Raw genomic sequence first — 10,502 nt, forward strand, 5'->3', positions numbered from 1 at the left:
ATCTAAACAATCACATAGATAACTTCTTGGAAGTGTATGACATGCTCAAGATTAATAGAGTAACGGATTATGCTATCAAGTTGAGGTTTTTCCCATTTTCCTTGAAGGGGAAAACAAAGCATTGGCTACATTCATTACCTAGAGCATCGATCACTACATGGGAGGAGATGGTAGAAGTTTTTCTTGCCCGATATTTCCCTCACGGAAAATCTGTAAAGCTTAGGAATGAAATATCTTTCTTTGGGCAAATGGAATTGGAGTCACTTTTTGAGACATGGGATAGTTTCAAGGAACTCCTACGGAAATGTCCTCAACATGGGTTTCCCGAGTGGATGATCATTCAGTCTTTCTATAATGGTTTGAACCTAAGCACAAAGCAGTTACTTGATGATGCAGTAGGAGGTACCTTAGGAAGCAAGACCCGTAATGAGGCCTGACATCTCATTGAAGAAATGACTATGAATAGTTATCTGTGGAACACAAGGGACAAAAAGAAGATAGCCGGACTTTATGAGATTGATGCAGTTACCTCATTGGCACCCCAGGTTGAGTCATTGAGCAAAACGTTAGACACTCTAACTTCTCCTAGAGTGGCGGCTAAAAAAGAGTTGCACTGGGTGTGGGGGAGGACATGCTCTATCTGATTGCCAGATTTCTTTTGGTGGTACATCGTCGGTGGAAAAAGTGGACTTTATAAGAAATACAATGAGATACCAAGGGAATCCATATAGCAACAACTACAATCCGGGTTCAAGGAGCCAACCCAAACCTTTCATGGAGTAATCAAGCTAAAGAGAAGACATTGGCACCACCCAGTTTCCAATAATAACAACAAGCCCAGAACATGGAAAATAGAGAATCGGGGCTGGAGAAGGCTTTGACCAAGTTCATTGCATCATCGAATACAAGATTTCAGTCGGTTAAAGCCACACTTTGCAACCACACCGCTTCATTGCATAACTTGGAAAATCAAGTGGGACAAATTGTATATTCACTATCGGAAAGACCTCAAGGGAGTTTGCCTAGCAACACAGAGATAAAACCCAAGAGAACATATGAACGCAATCAATTTGAGAAGTGGTTGTGAAGTTGAGGATAGGCTCACTAGTGAGAAGACCAATGTTGCAGCACCCGAGGTCGTAGAGGTTAAGGAAATAGCAAAAGAGAAGGGGGTAGCACTCCTACCCTACAAGCTAAGAATACCTTATCCTTTGAGATGGAAGAACAGTGAAAATGATGAGCAATACAAGAAGTTCTTCGGTCTATTTAAGTAGTTGCACATCAACATCCCATTTGTGGAGGCACCTTCTCAAATGCCTTGCTATGCAAAGTTTCTTAAGGACCTCTTGAGCAACAAGACGAAGTTGGAGGAGAGTGCATCTATGATTCTAGATGCTTCATGTTTGCCGGTGTTGTAAAAAGAATATGCCGAAAAAAAGAAGGACCCTGGAAGCTTTAACATTCCATGCAACATTGGTAATTTCGGTGAAGAAAAGGCGTTGGTGAATTCAGGGGCTAGCATCAATGTCATGCCTTATACTTTCTTCCAAAAGTTAGGCTTAGGAGAGCCTAGGCCCACTCAGATGATACTTCAATTGGTGGACCGAACAGTTAGACATCCGAGGGGCATCATTGAAGATGTACTTGTGAAAGTCGATAAGTACATATTTCTTGTAGACTTTGTAGTGTTGGATGTTAATAAGGATGTCGATGTACCCTGATACTTTGGAGGTCCTTCTTGCACACTTCTAAGGCTCTTATTGACATGGACGGCAGGGAGTTGACCTTGCGAGTTGGTGATGGCAAGTTGACATACCGCCTCGCTGAAGCCATGCGATATTCTCTTGATTTTTGATGATACTTTGTATTTTCTTGACAATACTGATAATTTAATTGATGAATATGTTCAGGGAATGATGAATTTCAGATCCGTATGAAGGGTTGCTAGACAAAGGAGTGGAGAATGAAGAAGTGTTGAGAATTCTTCTAGAGGACAAGTTGTAACCTACTCTGGGGATCATGAAGAGGATGGTCCAAAAGATGAAGCTAGCAAGGAGATGCCACAAGAAGCATCCTAAGGCTAATGGGGATGTGCAAGCACTGAGTAAAGGTGATGAACCCTTACGTGGTAACAAGCTCGACAACTCTTTCTCTACCTTGAAAATATTATGTTCATCATGATTTCAATTTGTAGGTAAGAGGGAAACCTTCATCTATGAGCCCCTGTGAGGTAAGGTCAGGTACATCAAGCTTAGTGACGTTAAATGATAAATGCTTGTGTATTAGTAATACAAATTATTCTTTTCTTACAATGACCATTACTTTTCTCTGATTTTATCGCTTCTACATGTGTATTCATGTTCTTCTGTGCATGTAGGGTTGTGGAGACAAGTATGGAAGAAAGAAGTCAAAGTAGATCGTAAATGCACTTTCTTGATGAAATCTTGGAGCAAACAAATGTGAAGACACAAGTTGTGCTCAAAGACATATGAGTGTGTGCCAACCTCCATTGTGCTCGGGTGAACATACAAATTAGAGGGGCACAAAAGCAGTCACACTCATGTGTTCCGACTTGTGCAATGCTAGCAAGATTATCGTCAAATGTGATTTTATTGAAGATGTAACACTATCTACCGCATGGATGTGTGCTCGTTCATGTGGCCTCGATGAAAGTGTGGATTCGAGAGTATTTTGGCAGAGTACTATAGCAAATCATTATAGTAGTTACTGTTCACAGGCCGCTAAAAAATTGAATCCTTCAGATTCACACAGGCATGTGGAAATTCTACATGCCCATGTGGATGCTCAATTTATAGCCCTATTTAAGTCGGGATTTTAGCCATTTTGTGAAATCTACTTTCCATCCTTTGGGCCATCTTTTGTCATCTTTGGAGATGCCCGCAACTAGGGTTTGGAGAGGCTTTAGCAAGGGTTTTGGAGTTACTCTACAACCTTCAACACCGCATTCCTTAAGAAGATAGTTATTGGGGGAGCTTTCGTTACCATCGATTTAGCTAGGTGTGCCCTAGGCTTGACGAGGGAACCATTGGAGAAGACGTGGCTACTCCACAAGACCATCGACATGAATACCAAAGGGGTTTTACTTATGGATTACATGTTTTTACTTTCGATTTCATTATTGATTGTATCTTGCTCGATTGAGAGCTAAACCTCTAGTGGTCTTGTAAACCCTAGGATGATATTATTTCTTTGACCTTTCCATTATATTTCTTTAATTGATGTGTTTAATTGAGTTACAATCTTGAATGCTTGTTGAATGGGATTTCCCTTAGAGTAACATTAGGGTTGAGATTCTACATTGGTAATCCTTGTGAGTGAGTGACACACCAAGAGGGTTAAACAAAGCAAGATTAGAGAGGGTCGAGAGGGTGAGTCGAGACGTAGCGGAATGCTCCCTTTCCCATCCGATGTGATTTATCCTACCTTCACATTCTAAGAGTTCTTTGCGGTCACAATAGAGTGAAGTGCTAAGAGACAAACTTCTCTGGGGCTTAGTTGTGTAAGCAACAGAGTGAAGCACTGAAGTAATCCTTAGTATCTCGGGCTTAATTGTGACTAGGGGTCTTTCACCTGGACCAAAGGGTTAGATCTATATTAGGGAAATAGGGTTTATTACTTAAAGTCCCTAGAGCTTTAATCAACCTTGCACAGTGTGAGGCATTGAGACTGAGTGATTTCTCTGCCGGGGCATAGTGTAGGGTTAGTCATGGTTGACCATAGGTTTCGGACCATGTTTTAAGATTTCCATGACTCATTAAGCATCAGTTGAGAGACACAATGGTCGGTCTTGCACTTGAAACATTAGTCCTAGGGTGAGCAATGTTCGAGTGCCCCACATTCTATTGATTGCCTCTCCTATCATTTACTTGCACCTCCTTCTTCTTTACTTGTTTCTATTTGCATTGATTTTGTTCACACCACTATTGATTCATCTTCAATTTAGTTAAATAGCAATCTTTGATTTTTCTAATCACTATTCCCTATGGATACGACTATCCCACTCAACATGGTATTATTACTTTGACAAACCCTTGCACTTGCGATACACAAGCAAAGGGTGTGTCATTAAACAAGCACTTCTTGGGAGGCAACCCAAGTCTTTACTATTTTTCTTGGTTTTAGTTTAATACTTGCATGCAAAAGAGCTTTAGTGTTGGTGTCTTGATTTTTACATGCTATTTCTGTGTTTTTCTCATGGACCATTGGTGTTTTCGTGTGCTTAATTGTGATTGGCGAAGTTTCTTAGTCATTTGAGCATGTTTTACATGATTCTCTGGTCAGATTTTTCCAATGTCTAGGCAGGCTCTGAGTATGTATGAGTGTGTAGAAATTTTATGGAGAGCCGACAAACGTTTTCTAAGTCATCCAAAGAAGATACATGGCCATGTGTAATTTCCACACGGGTGTGTGACTCCGTTCAGAGCTCATCCTGAGATGACACAGGGGTGTGTGTCTGCCCCTGTGAACATCCTCGTGATAGTCACACGCCCTTAGGAAATTTCCACATGGGAGCGTGTTTCTCTGCATTGTTCAAATCTCTATCCCGAGAAGACACAGGGTGTGTGTCAGCCCATGTGGATAACCCTGTGAAATACACACGGCATAAATAATTTTCACACGCCTGTGTTAATCCCTGTAGAGAGTTCTCCTCTATCCTGAGAGCATACAGGGGCATGTGAGTGCCCCTATGAGTACCCCTGTGAAGATCCACATGCCCGTGTGGAATTTCCACAGGGGCGTGTGGAACACTTAGCCTTTTCTCGGGTGGACAAAAAAGCCACAGGGCGTGTGGGTGCCCCTGTGGATCAGGCACACGGGTATGGGGAATTTCCACATGCCCGTTGTAGATACATTCAAAGGTAAAGTGTGCTATCCCGAGAGCATATAGGGGCATGTGACTGCCCTTGTGAAGCTTCCCTGTTGAGTCACAAGGGCGTGAGTAGTTTCCACACGCCCATGTGGATGTACAGAATGCCAAGAGGCACTGTTTTTCTTTAAAATCTATTCATGTTACTTCGTCTTTTCACTCCAAAACATTCAAAGAGCATAATCCTTTCACTCTCCCGACTTCTCACCGTTGATTTAGACGGATTTCATTTGAGTTTTCCGGCCATTTTTGAGCTTTTCATCTTTTCAGTAAACCCTATTTCTCTTTTCCTTTGCCAATCTTAATTTATTTAGTCTAAATCTGGTGAATGCTACTCGTTTACATGTTAAGATAGTTGGTGCATGTTTTAGAAAGAGTTTTGAGTGAATTTCTTGATGTATTTATGGACTTTTGCATAGCGGCCGTGCGGTTTTCACACCATGAGAATCCACATGGGTGTGTTTAATTTCCACATGACCATGTGGATTTTTTCAGAATTAAGTTTTTAAGTTAATTTGATCAGTTTTTGTTATATTCTTGCATATATGGCTTCCAGATCGAAGAAGCAGGCTAGCAAGTGTCCCAAAGAGCCATCCCCTGAGCCGGAGAGTATGAAATTTGCTATTCCTAAGTATTATGCTCATTTTGAGTGCTTGTCCAAATTGAAGTTTGGACAATCTCATTTTCCAGATTTGAGTGCTCTAAAAGGGATTTAGCAAGGTAACGAGATTGCTGATAAGATTGAGGTGCTACTTATAGTGGGTAGCTGGAGGAGATTGTTATCTATTCGGGAGTCGGTGATTCATATGCTCACATTGGAGGTCCTTGCATCATTTGAGTTTGATCGCTCTTATAGCTGCTTCTTGAGCATCGATACTATTTAGTTTAGAGCATTTGGACAATATTTCAACATGAGCATCTCCCAGTTTTTGGTCTGACTTCAACTGTATGATTAGGCTTTCATGGATAAAGAGGAGTACGCTCAGTTATCGACAAACTATCCTAGCATTTTGACCCTATGGAGAGCGTACAGAGCCTTATGCGGACAGGGGCAGTATGAGCCAGGAGTGTCTAAGGCCACGTGCCTGTCTTGGCCAAGCTAGAGATACATGCACACTATTCTCAGTAGATTAGTGAGCTGCCGAGGTGACTGTACTTATATTCGATGGTGCAAAGCGAGCCAAATCATCTAGGGCATATCCTGGCCGAGTACTTGCTTCACCAGATTGACACTTGTTCTCATGCAGTTCACATTTCACATGTTCTATACTTATGCATTGATTTGTGCATGCTCATGTAGTCAATGGCGGTTCATCTTTGTTGCAATGGTTCTATTCTTAAGTTTAAAAAAAAAATTTAACATTGAATGTTCTCATGCTCTAGTTTTTACTTGAATTTTAACAAATTTTTGCCAGATTGACACTTGTTGCACCAATCGCTCATTAAACCTTGTAGAAACTCAAGTTTGATGTTTAAGGGACTACTTAAGTTGTTTCTTGTCTTAATTTCATAAAAAGAAAAGTTATGTTTGTTGTGTTTGTGCATTAGTGGTGGAAAAAACTACCAGCTATGAAGTATGAAGCTACTCTCATAAGTTGAATACTAGTTATGCCCTATTGTCTGAAAGCTACTACCCCGGTAGAAAGAGCGACCACCTCGAAAGTGTGAAAGCCAGCTTAGCGGCCGCTTATGAAATGGCTACCATAGAGGATGTGTAAAGCTACTACCACCTCGTGGGTGAGGGTTGGAGTCCATTTCGGGATGATGTTCAATGCTAACATGATCGTGTTAATTGTGACACGATCGTGTCACTACTGAATTTTTCTTAGGCTCGCACAAACATGATCACTGCACTTCTGGTACGATTGTGTCTGGCCTGTATTTTTCGTATTCAGACATGAATGGCTCTATTTTTTCTTTCCAAATCATGACAAAGAAGAACACTACTAATAGGCCTTCTAAGAGGCCCAAAACTGATGCCGCATCATCTAGCAGGGAGTATTAGTCCACACTTTATGTCTAGCAACATATTGAGAGATATGTTCATCTCTCTTATCAGTGTTTTGGTGAGTCACGAGAAATAGATTGGGATGCCTGTGAGAGATCGGGCTTAAGGTTAAGGTGGAGCTCTTATAGCGTGTTGAGGCATGGAGGCAGTTGTTTCAGATCACTAACAACACCTATGAGCAGTTGGCGCACGAGGTGTTGTCCACTTTAGAGCTTTCTACGGGCACAATCACATTTCACCGTGCAGTTTATATTCAGTTTCAGGTTTTCGGTGCACTGTAGTGCATGAGCCTTATCAAGTTTTCTATCCACCTGGGCTTGTATGATGCTGAGTTCACATGTACCCCTACCTACGATGCCTTGCTTACTTGTAGACCGGCAGGGGAGCCCCTTTGCGATGCCTGGTGGTGGTTGAGCTCTGCTACCACCTATGATTACCGTCGCAACAAAGTCACCGTACTCCGTTTCTTCGCACTGCGCTGCATTTATTTCCTGCTCAGCTATACTTTGACAGTTTGTGGTGATAGCTCTTAGTTGTCAACTTGTGAGATTTTAACTTTTTGCTGAGCATGGTTAATCGGTTTCATCTACATTTAGGATATGAGGTTGCTGTATCCATTTTCCATCAGGGGAAATCCCCGCGTGTGGGTACTTTCTTCGTCGGTCCTTATATCACTCTTCTAGTTCACCACATGGGCAATTCTGCAGGGGACCAATAGGATCCGTGTGGTTGGGGGTGTAGCGCCTATGACCCTAAAGACACTTCGTTCGATGAGATTAGTTTATAGGGTCACAACAGTTCTGGGCGTTGAGTACTGTATCACTTTGCCCAAGGATCAGCCTACTATAGATGGTGCTTCCCCTGCTTCCACATCTGCCCCCGAGCCACCTCCTACCACATCTTCTCCGCCGCGTTCACAACCACCACCTGCTGCTTCTAGCCTGATTTTCTATTCATCTGCTGAGTTCTAGTGGCTACAGCGGCATGTGGTGTGCATTGTTGAGCATTTAGGTGTTTGAGTATCACCGGAGCCTGTTTCCCCTACGCACCCCACTCGGTTTATCGGTGTTGACATAGCAGACTTGCGTGTTGGTATTGATGCCTCTGCGACTCCCTCTGACTGTGATTATGGTGACTCCACTAGTGCAAAGAATGACGCATTATGATTTAGCAAATCTTTTATTTCTTTTTGTATTTACTTTTTATTTTCTCCTTTTCATAGTTTTGTTTGTACTTTAGTCAACAAGGGATTCTCACTACTATATTGGCATTTTGGTTTGTTTACTTTTCTAGTTTTGGCTTATTTACCTTATTACTAATGTTTGCTTCCCTTGTGTCCTAATTTTTATCTCAAAAATTGTGTGGTTGCTTGGAGTTAGCAACATGTGGGAGCGACACCATCACTTTCAGTGTTTGCTTTGGGGGAGATACCTTATTACTAATGTTTGCTTCCCTTGTGTCCTAATTTTTATCTCAAAAATTGTGTGGTTGCTTGGAGTTAGCAACATGTGGGAACGACACCATCACTTTCAGTGTTTGCTTTGGGGGAGATACCATATGATAGTGACACAATTCAATTCTTGATTCAGGGCAGTCGCTTCACCCTTCCTCTTGCATTTCTCCTCATTTCATTGCATGGTTTATTTACATTAAGGACAATGTAATTTCCAAGTGTGGCGGAGGGGGAGAAGTGTGTGTTGGTAACCATTGGAGTGAAATTATGACTTACTTTTACTTCCTTAACCTTATACTCGTGTCACCATACCCTACCTGTGGTTCAACATGTCTCTTGTTTAAAAAGAAAATGAATAAACAAATTTTTGGAAAGTTGGATTCCTTTTCAGGAATGCCCTACCAATAATCATGTCAAGTTTAGTTGTGTGAAAAAGTTGGTAGAAAGAGCTATCACCCTAGATGAGTGAAAGCCACTCTTGAGTAGTCAGATTTTGGGCATCACAAATGTACATTTGACGACCTACTAGGGGAAAGGCTACCTCTAGGGTGTACTGAAGCTACTACCCTATAGAATTTTGTGTCTTTAGTGAATTTTATTGACTGTGGGGAACATGAGTAGGTTTTTAAACACACACGCACTAGGTTTTGGAAGTGGAAGTTTAGTCATTCTTGTGCATTCACGTCTTTACTAAGACCTATGATTCCCTTCTGTTTAAACTTTCATCGCCTTTGTGCTCCAATTGGAAACATTGCACTCATCTCCATTGTGACTATGTGTTTGGTGGTTTCTTGAGGACAAGAAAAAATTTTAGTGTGGGATAATTGATGAGTGAAGTTTGTATACATGTTTTCTTAGCCTAAATTCATCATTTTGCTTATTCTCAAGTTTACTTTTATACATAAGTAGTGCTAGTATGGTTATTTTTGTTAAATGTGCAGAAATTGGTGGCTCAATACATTTTGGAGTGAATTCGAGAAGTAAACAAGAAGATATTTAAAAGGAGTTCAAGTATTCAAGCTTGACACGGGCTAGACACACTCGTGTCATACCCTCCAAAGTTATCAATCCAATGTTGATCCAGGAAGAATTCTATGTAGAAGGACACTTTCAAGCTTGACACGGTCTAGACATGATTGTGCCCATGCCTCCGAAAGTCCAAGGCCAAGGGTGATTTTAGTGAAGAATTATTGACATGTGCTGGGTGCCCCTGACATGATCGTTTCACAGTATTGCACGGTCAGGACACGATCGTGTCCCTTCCATGGAACTTTGCAGGTAGAGACACTCCTTTTCACCCAATTTTCTCCCTACATGACAGGGTCTGGACATGAGCGTGTACAGACCGTGTCGAGCCCGAAATCCCTCTTTATAACTCCAGTTTTTAGGGTTTCATAATCATCTTTGTTTGGAGATCTTCTTCTCCATTTGGAGGATTTTGATGAGGGTAAACATCAAGCTTATCCACACTTTATAAGGCTTAGAGGAGTGAGTTGGAGGCATAAGAGAAGTGGTGCTAGCACAAGGAGCTCTACAGTGGAGGCAAATATCAAACAGAAGGGAGTCATGTCTTCTTTTTTTCGATCTAGATTTATCTCTTCCATGTTGTACCCACCCATGTGGGGCTTGCCGGCCACGGTGCCCCGGGGTGGGAACTTTGTGACTTTGTATGCTTAAACACTTTTTCTCTTCATGATTTATGGAGTTCTTTTGGTTCTTGTGTTAAATCTTGCTGTTGTACAACTTGATGTGTTTAATTTGCACAGCTACTTTGGTAAAACTTAGTGTAATTGAGAACCATAGATGCTTCATTGCTTTTTGGCACACACTAGAACCCAAGAATGTACTTGGTAAACCTTGAGAGTGAGTAAGCATTACTGAGTGCATAAGGAACATCCCGGGGCATTGTTCTCTTCTATTGACACTTATTCCAATTACCTTTTATCTCTATCTATTCTCTCTTCCTTTTCTCTTTCAATTGTTCTTCCATTTATTCAATCTCATATCCTACTTATTTTTCACTAAAGATCAGTGTAACTGAAGTATTTTTAGTCTAGTCATGTAGTTTGACAATCCTACCCCTTATGGGGTACCATTGCATTACATGTATGCGACTTATGCACTTACGGAGAACGCATCATGTTTGCTAGAGT

The 10,502-nt window shown here is 41.4% G+C and overlaps 1 non-coding gene across 1 annotated transcript; it reads right to left on the reverse strand.

Moving 5' to 3' along the window:
• Positions 1-215: 215 nt before the first annotated feature.
• Positions 216-322, reverse strand: LOC120279876. Its single transcript, XR_005542177.1, has one exon. It is a non-coding gene; the product is annotated as a small nucleolar RNA R71 (small nucleolar RNA).
• Between the last annotated feature and the right edge of the window lie 10,180 nt (positions 323-10,502).

This window comes from Dioscorea cayenensis, chromosome 16, assembly GCF_009730915.1.
Source record: "Dioscorea cayenensis subsp. rotundata cultivar TDr96_F1 chromosome 16, TDr96_F1_v2_PseudoChromosome.rev07_lg8_w22 25.fasta, whole genome shotgun sequence".
NCBI lineage: Eukaryota > Viridiplantae > Streptophyta > Magnoliopsida > Dioscoreales > Dioscoreaceae > Dioscorea > Dioscorea cayenensis.